Consider the following 14,824-nt stretch of genomic DNA (forward strand, 5'->3'; position numbering starts at 1 on the left):
TGGGTGAAAGGGTAGAAGGAAAACTCAATAATTAGAAAAGGTACAACAGAACCGTATTTTCAAAATTGTTGTTCATTTTTTTACTTGTGCTGTGCAGACACTTTACTACAAAAGGTATATAACATGCATTTAAACTAGTTTAAATTAATAGTTTAAACAAAACCTTTAAAGTTGGTGTTTAATTAGTAACAAGAAACTGCAAAATAGTTCAGCCATCATAGTGCCCTGCAGAGAAAAACAAATAACAGAAAAACATTCCTAGATTTGCACAAACATCTGTATTTTAATGTGTAACTAAAAAACAACAAAAGGTTAAAGTTTTGTTTTTCCAGCCAAAGCTGGGTTGTGTTGATCACAGCCATCTGTGTTAATTGTTTTTCAAATGATCTAGATGCACGTCAGGAATCTCCCCGCTTCTCTTGAAAAACCACCCTTGAAGTTTTCCCAGGCGCAAAACGGTTATGTCACGTGATTTTCCTTAATCTCGCTAGAATCTCTTCAGCTGAAGATCAATCTGACTCAATTCAATCACGTTATCTCAACTTGAATACATTTTATTAATGCTAGGTAGTTGAATTTTATGTTTATCTGATTTTATCACATTTGCCTTTGAAACATAAAATTACTTTGTTAAAACATGTTATTTTTTTGTAAATGCAATGACCACCTCAATGAAATTTTTGACACAATCATGGAACAAGCAGAAAATGGTGCAAATGGCAGAGAAACTCTGGTTAATTGCCAGCTAACCATCACTTCATGTGATGTTAGCATGTTAGCCGCTGAATGAGTGCATCAATTACATAGAAACGTGACCAAACAGCAACATCGTGCATAAATACCTGCACAATGCTGCCAGAAAAATGATCTTCTCATAACTGCTGCTGGAGTTTTCCAGGGCTCAAAAAACGATTATCTCACGTGGCCTCGTGTGATTTTCCATGATCTCTTGTGATCTCGCTCGTCGTCTTCAGCACAAGATCAGTCTGACTATAATAAATCATGTTATCTCTACATGATTAAATTTTATAAATGTTAAGTTGTTGAATTTCTTGTTTATCCAACATTTTGTCACGTTTTTGTTTGAAACATGAAATTATTGTGTTAAAATTATGATATTCTTTTGTTAATGTAATAACCCCCAAACCAGTTTTAGTTTTCTGTAGTTTTGTGTCCTAATCCCAGTATTAAAACATGAGTGTAATTTAATTACATAATCTAATTTAAGAACTGCACAGTCACAGATTTTTCTGTGAAATGTAGCTCCAAATTATTTCTGGAGAATTTGCCTACATGTGGATTTTTGTTGTATATCTAAAGTATTGTTTTAAAAAACTGCAGTTTAGGAAGCTGAAATACCAAGACACAAAGCTACCTAGCATGCTATTAGCCAATCCAGGAGCGCAATTCGTCCTCCTTGTTGCTGATTGGCTGTAATCTTGAGAGCAGAGCTAAAGAAGTCAGTAGACGTTACTACGGTAACGCTGTTTTTTTTTTTTTTTTTTTTGAGTCCCTGAATCATGAGATTGTGTTTTTTCTTTTTCTGTTTATGGTTGTACATACTGCCTCTTTCCTTGTCTTTGGCGCCACCTGGTGATTGGGAGTTGTATTGCAAACTCGTCACATTCAGACGTTGTTCAAGGTTTTTCACTAGATTCTTATCAGAGTTTGAACCGTATTAAATTAATTTACCTTTTCAGGCAACAGAATCTTTATTTCTTTCATGAATTGGAGGTTCAAATGAAACAAGTGTAATTATTTTTCTGTTACCAGTCATAGTTAATTTCTATAATATGCTGAATAAAGAAAGTAAAACAACATTTACTAATAAAAAATATTCATCTCATGAACCATAAAACTATACAGTTTTTATTTAATGCCCAGCCATGAATGCTGGATCATTTTGGACATCTAAAGCTAAAATAAAAACACTTCTGCTTTCTCAAAGAACTGGATTGTATCAGAACCTGCAGACTGATGTGATAAACAGTGTGAACATCTGTACAGCTGTGTACTAATTACAACTGTGCACAATCTGCTAATGTTGTAAAAACACAATTTAGGAATTGTGATGAAAAATCACATGAGGTTGTTCATGTGATAAGTCATTAAAAAACATGCAGCGTCATCACCCTCCTACCACTTCCTGTTGTCTTCTTCATCATTTCTGCCAGTAGTAGCATCTTGTTGTTGATCACATGACTCCTGTGTTTCCACTGCAGTTTTGCTCATTTCAGTACAGCTGAAAAACCACTTCATTCAAGCAAAAAAAGTTTGTTTTTTTTTTTATTACAAAGTTGTCATGTTTCTATTATGCAAATTAATTTTCTTAATTCCAATCTGTGCCGTTTTAGGGCCAAAGGAAACGCAGCTTCTGTTGGCCTCTGCAGTCCTGGTTTAACAGCTGCTTGTCCTTTTTCTCCTTTCACTCCTTGTAACACCACTGCTGGAGTTTCCACCTCTGCTCCCGCCACAGTGCAGTTTAAATATTTATCAGTTGTTGGGAGGTGCGCTGGAGCGCGTTGCCTTATTTAACCCGTCCAGGATGTGTAAAAAAAACATAAATCAGAGTCAGGAAATGGAAAAACTTCCTTTTTGCATTTGCTCAAATCCTTCCAAGTGTGAGTCTGAAATTCCTGACGAGTCCCCAGAGTTTGGCTGCCAGCTGCAGCAGAACCATTTCACACTTCACCTCCAGCACTTGATGTCGATGCTGCGGTTGGCGAGGTGAGCGGAGGGAGGCGGCCATGCGTGTCGGGGAGCGCGGACCGGGCCGACGCCGGGCTTTCCGAGGCTCTCCCTGACATCCAGGCATGAGTTTGCATATTCAGGTGATTTTATTTGCTGCGTGGAGACTTCTTCAGCTTAAAGAGCTTTTATAAGATGTGTGTTGAGGATCTGTTGGTGTAAAAGGACAATTAAAGCCCAGGCAGGAAACGACTGATCCACATTTTTAAAGGAAGGATGGAGATTCTTAATCCACATTTAGAGGCTCAAAGTTAAGATTTAAGATCTTATTCCGGATCCCTTGACTGCATGAATGTTGTTTTTTTTATTTAAAAACCTCCCAGATAAATCTGGGATTAAAAATCCTGTAGTAGTGTAATTTCTGCCTTTTTATTTCTGTTCTGATATATTTTAAAGCTTTAAACCCAGCTGGAGTCGGGTTAGACGTCCCACATGCCGCACCAGAAGGATTAAAAAGTTTCCATCTAAGAAAACTCATCAGATTGCATCGAGTCATCAGCTGCGTTTCCACTGTAACTGCTACATATTGTCAAAAATAAATTTGCTTCATGAAAACATCAATTTTGGAAAAAAGAACAAAAAAAAAATTCTTGTTTTTCAATACAAAATTTTAGCGATTGGATGAGTTTTCTTTTTTTGCTTTATCAAAATTGGTTTATTTTGAAAAACTGCAATGAAAACATTTTTTCTGAGTCACACTGGATGTTTCCACTGTCAAAAACTATGAAGAAGAAGACGACAGGAAGTAGTTGGAGGATCGTGGTGCAGCATGTTTTTTAATGACTTATCACATAAACAAGGTCATTCATGTGTCATTTTAATGACATTTCATATTTAATGAAAATGCTGCAGTTACAAATTTTTTTTTGACATAATCGGAATTTTGACAAAATTTGCAAACATTTGTTTTCCACCAATGTTTTTTATGTGCATTTTAATGTATCACATTTGAAAAGTTGATAAAATTTGACGTGACTTCCTGAATTTTGCAGGAAAAGTTTTTACGGTTGCCTGAGATTAACCAAGTTTGGCTTTTTTTTTTATGCGCTAAAGGGGAGATGGAAACACGTTTGCTGAATAAGTTCTGATGTAGCAAATGCTGCCGTCCACTGGTGGGTCTGTTCCTTACCAGAGGCATGAAAAATTCTGAAACATTTCAGAGTCCGAACCTTCAGACGTTTTGTCCATGCAAGTTAGCAACATCTTCTTCCTGTCTTCCGGTTTTGTAGAAATGAAGTGAAGTAGAAAGTACAGATACTTACTGTAAAATCTAGTGGAGTAAAAGTCGAAAGTATCCATTATTAAATATACTTAAGTAAAGTACAGATACACGAAGATTGTACTTAGGTACAGTAACGAAGTACATGTACTTTGTTACTTCCCAACACTGGAACCGACTGGGTTTGAGAAGACAGAGCAGAAACAAGAAGAGACAGAAAACTGACTCAGGACTCACTTTCTGTGTTGGTGAAAAGTAAAAAGTTAATTACAGGAGAGAGAGAACCGCTTGGTGATGGCAGCATTATGTCAGCCGATGCGCTCCTCCAGGTAGGAACCTCCACCAATCAGAACGCCAGACCAGATGTAGCTTCTCTGAAGAAGCTGCATCTGAAGTAACAGCAAAAATGCAAATTGGAGAGTAGTAGGAGAAGAAAGTGAGGATAAATGGTCCTCATGAAGCCTTCCTGTTATCTGCTGACTCTTCCTATTGTCTGGTTGCTTCTGTTACTGTCAGCTGATTGGCTGGTTGATTGGTCACCTGACGACCAATCAAGCTGAGCTCCGCCCACTTTTAGACACCAGCCAGTTTCCTGCTATGGTTCAAATCCTCTTATATCCATCATGGAGTTATCAGATCAGAGCAACAAGGTTTTCCTTCCCTTTGCTTTAATATTTTAAAGTATTTTGATGAACTGAATGGAAAAGATGAACAAAAAGTGAAGCATGGCAGAGATCAATATTCATTATTTGGTGATTATTGCAAAGAAATCAGTAAAACATGAATGTGTTAAACCGCCATGCTTTGGTTTATTCATCATAAACATCATGAAAGCTGCATCAGTGCCTGGAGCTAACAAATATTTTACTGCTTTTCTGTGGATAAAGACTAATGAGAAACTAGACCTTGTCTGGTTTCCAGCAGGTAAATATTTCACTTCTGAGTTTTATGTTGTCAGTTTAGGCAGATGGAAGATCAACGATCTGAACGCTTTATTAATATCTTTATTAATATCTTTATTAATGTCTCTGTTAGTCACAGCCAGTCTGACTATTTTCTTAAAATCAAATTACAAATGATTGAATTTTTTTTTTTTCTTAATTTGCTTTTTCCTCTATCATCCCTTTTGGGAGTTGACCTGAATTCAAAGTTCAACTAAATTTGAATTTGTAAAACAAGATGGCCGACCCTGCCGATGTAAACAATGAAAAGAAAACAGGAAATGTTTGCAGGTGGGTTTTATGAGCTGCTGTTAGCTTTAGCAGGTTTTACAGAGCAGCGTTTCTCCAGCGCCGTGGTTTGTTTCTGTTTCAGTTGTTGAGTAAATGTCGTCGTTTGTTTCTTTAAACGACGATCTGGTTCGGTTCGTGAAACGGAACCAATCTGGGCCTTTTCCTGCTTTTCCAGGTTTTAGCTTCGTCGAGTTTTCTTCTGATAATAAGTGACGCTGTGTGCAGGTGTGTGATCCTGAAAGCTAACAGCAGCCCTGGCCTCGCCTGCCACCTCCAGCCGGTGCGGTATAATCCGCTTCGGCGGCGTTTAGCACGTTTGGGATTAACGGGAATACTAACAGCAGCAGCAGGACGTAATCCCTGCAGCGAGGCGCGCTTCCTGCTGGGAACGCCGCCGCAGGCGGGGACCCGGCTGTTCGACACATTTCTACACCCAGACTGAGATAAAGACCAGGTGATGACGCTCCTGATGACGGGATGACTCACTCTGAGACATGTCATCATGGTCAGTGTGACCTGTTACCGTGGCAACGCGTGGCTGCAACGTTAATTAGTCATGAAAAAGAGGAGAAAGAATCTGGAAGGTTCATTTAATACTGTAGCAGTTTCTCAAAAATCCTGAAAACCTTAGATATCTTTATGTTACGTCTTCACCTGACGGCAGGTTTCCATGCTGCTGCTGATCCGTTTCTGGTCCTGTTAACCAAGTAGTGGCTGCTGGGAGACGGAACCATTAAACTGGGATCTGTCCATATTAAGGGTGCACCGATTTATCGGGAAGCTAATTTATTGGCAGCAGATTTCCTTAATTTTGGGGGATCGGTAATGGGCTGATGTTAATATGTGAAGGTGATGTTTTCTACCAATCAGCCTCTCCTGCTCTGCAGTGACGGAGGTTTGACTGACAGACCGACACGTTCTTGGTTGACAATAATCACCCCACCGTTACCAACTCAGTGACTTTCATGCTATTTAGCAACAGTTCAGACAATAAAATTGGTATCAGCCATAATCGGAAAGAGAAGAGATTTTGTTTTCTAGCTGGATGGTAAAAGATTACAGAACTGAAAAATGTCAAAATGGGTCCGTTTTGCTGCAGTTTCATTAACACGTTCTGCATTTCTTATTCTTTTATTTTATAGTAGCTCTTAATAATTAAACAAGGATTATTTTCAGTAGGGTTAATAATTTACAATTTTATTTATTTTGTATGACTGCCTGCTATTTCATCTGAGTTTAAAATAAATAAATTAGAATGGTGAAGCCAAGAATTGAATAATGTTCATTGTTTTAGATTTATTAGACACATTAGGTGTTTTTGTATCGGTTTTGGATCAGTACCACTGACACCAGCGTGAGTGTTACTGATTATTGGATCGGAAAGGAAATCAGTGGAATGTCACTAATGGGTACAGAGGCCCGCAGTGGCCAAAATACGTCAGGAACTGTTTGGCTGCAGACATTTGTTTCGCCGTAAAGACCAGGAAATGTTGTCTTTATGCTAAATATGATATTTGTCATGAAGCTGAAAGCCTCGTAGCTGTGGATCCATTTCAGTGGCAGAACAAGCTGATTCTTTTTGTGTGTGTGTTTCTGTGTGTGTGTGTGTGTGTGTGTGTGTGTGCGTGTGTGTTATATCCTGCCACGCATCATCGGCATGCTGTTAGTGTTCCCAGATTGAGTAGGAGAGTCTGCTTTTACAACCAGAGGAGAGATTATATAACTGCCATTTGACTGCAGCATCACTTCATTGATCAGGGGAGAAAATGTCTGGAATCACATTTAGAGTCTTTAAAAGCTTTTTAAGGCTCTAAAGTCTGTCTGACCTTTGCAGGTGTCTTCAGCGTTTGTCTGCTTTAAATCCACCAGGAATCCTTAAAAATGAGTTTTAAGACTTGACGTTTGTTTTAAGACGACCTCATAAATCCAGGGTGGTCCTGGATATTTCCTGGATTTTAGCATCCAGATCAGCTCCTTCTTTGTCTTCTCCGTCTGCAGCCTGTAAACTCCTGTAATGACTTCTTCCTGCTCTATTGTGTGAGAAGCTGAAAACGAGCCGTTAAAAAAAGGCGATCAATATTCCAAAAGTATATCCGATACAGTTATGCAGCATGCTTCTGTTTAATGGGCCTAATGTAATCTCTGGCTAATGCAGCTGATGGAGTTTTAATACGTTTTGTTCTGCCTCTAAACTTTTATGAATCGCATCATTTTTTTGTAAAACGTTTAAGTTATTCTGGCTGCAACGTCTCAGGGAGGTTAACATGGAGGTGAACCAACTCAACATGTTTATCAGTTAATATCTATTTCCTATTTAAAACATTAAAAATAGTGCTTAGAATCTTAAGTATGGCAGTGGTGTCAGTTTATCCTGGTGCATGAGTTTTTAGTTTGTATGTACGGTTTGCCATGTTCCTGTCCTGCTGCAGGTTTCTATGTTTTCTTGATGACGGTTTCTTAATGTGTCTGAATCGGTTTCAGCTGGAATCCGTTTCAACCCAACAAAAACGCTCCGATCTGGATTTACTGACCGATCCGGATTAGGGAATGACCTTTTTAAAATGTAGCGAACATCATTCATGTAAAGTTTGTTTGAATTAAACAAAACGACGCACCAAACTGAACTGACCATAAAGACCCCCACATGTTCACAGATACACGTTTCTGACAGTTTTACTCTGATTCTCCTGTAAAACATATTTGACTCAACTTGACTCAACTTGATACCTGCGTCGTGTAAATATGTTCAAAATTGGCATCGTCGTGGACTCGATGTGGATCCGCTCTTTTGGATCCTGACTCGCCGTTCTTCATGCGTTTTCTCTCAACGGAAAAATACAACAACCGGAGATTCACAGAAAAAAAAAGAAGAAGAAGAAATTGAGTCTTAAAAACAAATTTTTGAGACCTGGAGGGCCGGTGTCCTGCAGCTCTTAGAGTCTCCCTGGTCCAACAACCTGAACCCAACAGCAGAACCTCCTCCTCAGTTCAGTCGGGTTCTCCAGAGTCCTGCTGATGACCTCATGATTGGACTCAGGTGTGTTGAAGTGGAGACACATCTAAAGGTTGCAGGAGACCAGACCCCTGTTCTGGAGCATATCACTGCAGCTTTAGGCTGTTTTGAAGCCATTTACTGCCACCTATTGGCAATATGTTGTATTACAGGCTATAATTCATATTCGCTAAAATAACATGGATTACATAAATTTGCCGGTTTTGGCCACCAGGGCAAAAAGTTTGGGACAGGGAACCAGTGTTTCTGTGTTGACATTGTCAATAGACCTACCTGGGCTGTAAATAACAACAACAACAACAACAACAACAATAATAACAATAATGACACTTTCTCCTCCAGTGAACAAATGTAGAAAAGTTAGAAAGTGTCACAGCATGTTAGTGTTGATAGAAAGTCATTGTTGCCTCTTCCAGACTTTTAATGACCGTTTTGCTGTTGTAGTTGAGTGCGATCCGGTTTGAAGTGCTGGCCCGGTCCAGCAGGAAGCGGGCCGGCAGCTGGATGTATAAATAGCAGAATTAATGACTTATATTTGCTGATTATGCCCGTCTCTCCTTCCACAGCCTCTCTAATGCAGTTTCCCCTCCACGCCTTCATCCATCCACTTTCTATCTGTGCTAATGGCTTCTCCATTAACCCCACCTGATGGCAGTGTGGGTAATTACAAACATATTTACGGCCCGTGGACACACACAATGAGAAATAAATAACGTGTTTGACCAAGCAGAAGGAGACATTAGGCGGCCGGGCCTCAGATTTAGCTCGGCGCGCTGCACTCACTCACCCAGCCTGACTTTGCTCTTTAATGGAAACGGTTGCCAGAAGGTGTAGCTGTCACGTCCTGAACGCTCTGTTCTCTGCAGCTGAGTATCTACTCCATGTTGGGCTCACTTTTAATGGTCTTGTGCCTCTGCTGTGTTGTGTAACGGGATATTTAAAAATAAAATCGATGTGATGTAAGACGAGTGGCTCGCACTTTCCACCTTCATCCGCCGCTTCTGTTCCAGCATCCAAGATGTTTGTGATGCTTGTGTCCAGGATTATCTGCCAAGACTCTTTTTCATCTGAAAAGTGATCAAATATCTATCAGAGTTGGTTTAATTATCCTGAAAAGGTGACCAGATCATCAGAACTCCACTTCTTCCGCCTTCAAACCTCGCTCTCCGCTCGGGTTGAAGTGAACTCTGGTGTGAACAGAGATCGCTCCAAAAGCAGGAAGCAGACTACAGCCCAGGGAACTCTGGGTAAATGCCACCAAAACAAACGTGTTAGTTTATTGCTGGCAGGAGAAACAAGAGGAATCCTCCAACTGCTGAAGTCTGACGCCACTTTGTTTCTTCTACCATTTGGTATTTATTGGTGTCTTTCTTCTTCAGAGGTTTTAGTGTTGTTTCCTCCAGTGGTTCTTAAAGCAGCGCCCCCACAGGCCAGGAGGGGGACAGGTTGGTCTGACTCAGAGCAGAGAGAAAGAACCGCAGCAGCTGGAGGTGGAATAAAAGTTTCTGTTCTGGTTCCTAAATGATCTCTGGATTGTTTCCTCCTTTGGTTTATTTGTGTTGATGTGAACAAAGCAATAACACTGCACCCTTAACTTATACATTAACAGTAATTAAGCTTTTTAGTCATTTGTAAAAATTCTTTAATGTTTTATAAAAGGCAGTGAAGTTGTTCTTTTCCTTTGTTTCCAGTCAGGTGCAGTTACTGGTGCTACTGGAGTCCCACAGGCTCCAGTCCTGATCCTGCAATAAATCACTGAGTAATAAACAAGTTGATTTTAGAACAGATACTTTTGTTTCTAGATTGCTAATCTTGAATTATCTGCCTTTAAAACTGTGCAGAAGCAGAAATCACACATCGGAGCAAAACTCAGGAACGAGGAATTTCTCATTTATTGACATGAATTACATAGAAGGAGGTTTTTTTATAGTCCAACAGTGAATCACAAACAGTTTCATCTGGTAAAGTTTTGACTTTCTGACCCCAGACTGGATGAAACCTGGAGTGTTGGTGCTGCTGCTGTTCTGCTGGTTCTGGTTCAGACATGTAGCTGCGGTTTTCACCTCCAAGCATTTCGTTCTTTCACTGCATGTCTGAGTCACCAGAAGGTAAAAAGCCGGATGCTGGACGCTGCGTTGTGTTCAGGGAGGAGAACGGACCTCAGGTTTGTTTTGTGTTCGGCTGAACCGGATCCATTTCCCCACGGTGCTGATTGAGACCCGGCTGCTTTCCGCTGGTTGTTTGTTTTCTGAGTTTTATTTTAGCCTCACTGAGGATTAAATGTTAACAAGCGAGAGTGAAGTGCTGCTGTTGGAAGCTGTTTGTTGGCTCGTCGATCTGCTGCCTGTCGTGAAGCAGAAACTGTCCCGTCCAGTTATTCTTTATCACCGAAGGTTTTCTCTCAGGTTGGAAACATTATTTCATTTTCTGTTTAAATTATTGGCAGTCGGTCGCATACAGGAAGTTTATTACAGTTTTGGTTACAAAAGAAACTTCCAGCGTTTAAACTGAACTCTGATGTAATTTATCAGAAATGCTGTTTGAGAATCAAACTGCTGATCAATTAATTTCTTGATAAATTAAAATGAGCTCTACAGTTTCCATCCTGATGATTAATATTTTTTGATGATGGTCAGTTTTATTTAGACACTTCATAATCCATTTTATTTATGGTTTCGGTTGTAAGTGCTTTTTATTTGCGTTTTTTTAATTTATTGTTTTTGATTGCTGAATATTTAAAATGTCTTCCAGTTAAATCTTCAGTACAGAATTAAATTTTATTTAGTCTTTAATGAAACACTGACCAACATTTTCATGTTTAAATTTATAAAAATGTAAAGTTAGTCGTTTTTATGATGTGAAGCCGTGAAATATAAATAAAATTAGATTTTATTTCATTATTACGACGTTATTGATATATTACGGACTCAAAATGAGAATATTATTCTTTATTACTGTAAATACTGGGACAATTTATCATCTAGCAAAATGTGTTGTTGTTATTTATTGCAAAAATTTAACCCAAAAACTAAGAATATAGAAAAACGTTAAAGGTAGTTGCTAGATATGTACTATAATCTTCATGAACATAAAACTAAATGTTTGTAGATTAAATTTAATTTCTTATGCAGAACACAAAGTATTTGGTTTTTCCTATGCATGAAATAAATATTTGAAACACATTTAAAGTCTTAATTGGATGTAAATCAGGAGTTGTTAGACTCTGTTGAAGCCAGCAGCTGCAGGAGGAAGAGCGACCTTCCTCCTCTTCCTCGGTTTACCTGATGCTAATCAGGCTGAAGCTTCGCAGCAGCAGCTGATCAGATTCAGCTTCCAGCTGCTTGTCGGCGACCAGCTGCTGCTTTCTTCCCTCCAGGCCCGGTTCTGTGTCCTGGCAGCACCTGTAGCTCATCACCATCACTGCGCTGAAGTGAGCCTCAGCTCTGTTGGAGGGAAATACGATTTGACATCTGATTCCACGAACGAGCGTCTGTGTTCATCTCCAACAGAACCAGAGGAAGAGGAAGATGTCTGAGTCCCACCTGGTGGTGTGCTCTCAGTGGCGTTTTATTAATTATCTGTTACAATGTATATTAATTAGGGGCGGAGCTTTAACACATTAATTTCAATTAATTAAAGGCGCAGTACTGTGTTTTCTAGACACATAGTGCCATTTTATAGCATAATTAAGTAACTGAAACTGGGTCTCTGTCTCGTTCTGTAACTCCAGGAAGTCGTCCCAACATGGCTCCTCTATTAACCTTTTAACGTTTTTCCCAGCGTTGCTCTGAGCAGCAGCTCCTGTAACGAGCTCAGCAGTCCCACCTGCTGTTTGCTAATTGCTGCTGGCTAGTCTGGAGGAGCTGAGTGAGGGAGGGCTGCTCTATTAGGCAGAAGCTCGTTAGCTCCTGGGAGGAGCTGCGCCTCGGAGGCGGGGCTAGATCCACCCAGGAATGGTTGCCATGGAGATAATAGGATTTCTCAAACCTGCAGGACAGAATCAGAGCAACACTCCAGGTATGTTTTTCATGAAGGGATAAAATTATAGCAGCTAATGCTAATGACTGTGTCCACAGTTCACTTTTAGTTCCCGAAACTCTGGAAAGATGAATTTTACTCCAATCTGGTGGCCAAATATCAGATTAAAAACATGATATCTTTGTAATTGAGCTCATATTCAACAATTTAGCAGCAGAAATATTTTGAATTGAAAATGGTGCTCATTTTGTTGATGTATGGTAACTTTATTTTAAAATGTAAATGTTTTCCTGCTCTGATCTTAATGTTTTAATGTGGTTAAAATGTTTGGCTTTTATTGCGTACAGTAGCAGATGATCAGGATTATTCCTCCTGACTGTCGGGAACTAAACGGGTTCGTCTCTCAGTTTTGTCTACAGAGATTTCACAGTTCATGTTGTTTGTTGTTTCTGTTGTTTGTTTATTTATTTTGGATATTAAAATATCTTCCTGTTCCGATATTAAATGTTTATTACAATTTAAAGCTTATTGATCTTTTAGGAGGTTTTCTTGCATTATTATGCCATCCTGGTTATATTACTTAAGAATGGTCTCAAAATAACAATATTATCGTTAATCAGAGTAATTCCTGGGATAATTTATTGGTTATAATGACGGAGCTGCTGCTGCTTCCAGATGTTTGTGGTGTAAAATGAACTCAGAGGTTCTGGAGGCGCTCAGCTCCAGAACCAATCTGCACTCTGATCCATTAGATTCACAATATTTTAGATTTTGTTGCTCGTCCAGCTTCGTGTCTCTGCATGGAGTCGATCCGTTCCTCCCAACAGGAGTGGGGCTGTTTGCCCTGCAGGGTGGGCTGCTGACTGCGTGGCCCCCCTGTGGGGCCTGTGAATGCCCCGTGGGGGGCCGGTGGGGGGCAGTGAGGTGTTTGAGCTGCACTGGGAGGGTCTTTAGTCAGATCCACATCAGCTGCTGCTGGATGTCGGCGTGAGAGGAGAAGCTGCAGCTCTGCAGGACCTTCAGCTGGTGAGGCGTCTCACTTTAACCCACTCAGTTTCTGTTCCTCTGTTTTCTCTTAAATCCTCTCAGTTTCTCTGTTTTCTCTTAAATCCTCTCAGTTTCTCTGTTTTCTCTTGAATCCTCTCAGTTTCTCTGTTTTCTCTTAAATCCTCTCAGTTTCTCTGTTTTCTCTTAAATCCTCTCTGTTTCTCTGTTTTCTCTTAAATCCTCTCTGTTTCTCTGTGTATTTGAGGAACAGGCAGGAATTAAGCTCAGACTGAACAGATTCAGTTTGTTGGGATTCCTCTGCCTCGTTTGGATCTGCTGAAGAGTTTAATGTAACTTTAATAGCTGCATTGCTGCAACCAGAACAGGCAGAGGTGAAGTTGCTGCAAGCAGAGCAGGGCGGAGGAGAAGGCGAGTGGGTGTGGGAGGAGATCAGAGGTCGGCGGTGGTTTCGGAAAGTTACTGGGAATGTCTGATTTGATGGAGAGATGGAGACGACTGAAGATCTGGAACTGCAGAGGTTGTTTGGCTGCCTGAGCTGTGCGCGTGTGTGTGTGTGGGTGTGTGGGTGTGTGTGTGTGTGTGTGTGTGAGTGCGTGTGTGTGTGTGTGTGTGCTCTGGTCTATATAATATTCATAGAAACGATAAACGTAGCTCTGCACAGATGTTCATGCTGTGGTTTTCTGGTGGTTTATTTCAAAATAAAAGCCCAGGCTGCACTGAAAAAACAGATTTTGGTTGAACTTTGGTTCAAAAAGTCGTTCTGTGACGCCTGACCAGGATGAGAACAGCCTGGAGATTCTTCAGTTCTGATTCAGTCATTCTTTCTCTAATGTTTCTATCTGCAAAGCAAACTGCCTCTTTGGACAGTAAAGTTTATCTAATCTAATCTAATCTAATCTAGTCCAGTGAGTAGTGCACAAATAATTCATTGGATACCTATTAATAATATTATGTATAATTTTTTTAAAAACATCCATATGAGCAGTCGTTACTTTAACTGTGAATACATAAATATTTTTGAGCAGTAAAATATCTGAAACTCCACAGTAGAACTGGAACACTCAATATGAACAACTGTATTAAATTAAATTAATGTATTTAAATGTAAATAACTCTCTGTGTGTATTCCTGTTCTTAGATAATCCACAGGATTGTTTTAGGGATGAATATGTCGGGACTAAAATCGGTTCTTCCTTCTCTGCGGTTCTGTTCTGTTGGGTCTCAGTGGGTCACAGGTGTGGCTGGATATTCAGGTCAAAGGTCAGATATTTGGATGTGTTGCTGTGTTTATATTGGAGCAGACGGAGCTTGTGTTGGATGAGTTCTCTAACCACCAGGAGGTAGAAATAAAACAAATTAAATATGTAAATATTCATGTTTTAATAATCAGGAGGTATTTATGCTTTGATCTGCAGCATTTTAAGATTTTTATTTCTAATTAATCGTCCATATTATTGTAATTGTTGTTGTGGCGTCTAGAAATGGACCAAACGGTTCCGAGTGGTTCCTCAGACGTGTTTCAGCCCAGGAGGAGCGAAGCGTCACTCTCCCTGTCTGTTTCTGTCTCCTCGGCTCTCGTCAGTCCGGCTGGACATGAACTTTGCTCCCAGCACGCCGGCGCCGGAC

At 39.9% G+C, this 14,824-nt stretch overlaps 1 protein-coding gene across 4 annotated transcripts in view; it reads left to right on the plus strand.

Moving 5' to 3' along the window:
* large2 (LARGE xylosyl- and glucuronyltransferase 2) overlaps nt 1-14,824 on the plus strand; it is a 97,784-nt gene that overhangs the window by 39,104 nt on the left and 43,856 nt on the right. The window contains exon 1 of one of the 4 annotated variants that reach the window (XM_044105141.1): nt 4,872-4,891. The exons of the other annotated variants lie outside the window; for them this stretch is intronic. The gene's annotated coding sequence lies outside the window, so the exon portion shown is untranslated. Of the gene's footprint in view, nt 1-4,871; nt 4,892-14,824 lie in introns of those variants that run through there. 4 annotated transcript variants of the gene reach the window in all.

Source organism: Gambusia affinis, linkage group LG02, assembly GCF_019740435.1.
Source record: "Gambusia affinis linkage group LG02, SWU_Gaff_1.0, whole genome shotgun sequence".
Classification (NCBI taxonomy): Eukaryota; Metazoa; Chordata; class Actinopteri; order Cyprinodontiformes; family Poeciliidae; genus Gambusia; species Gambusia affinis.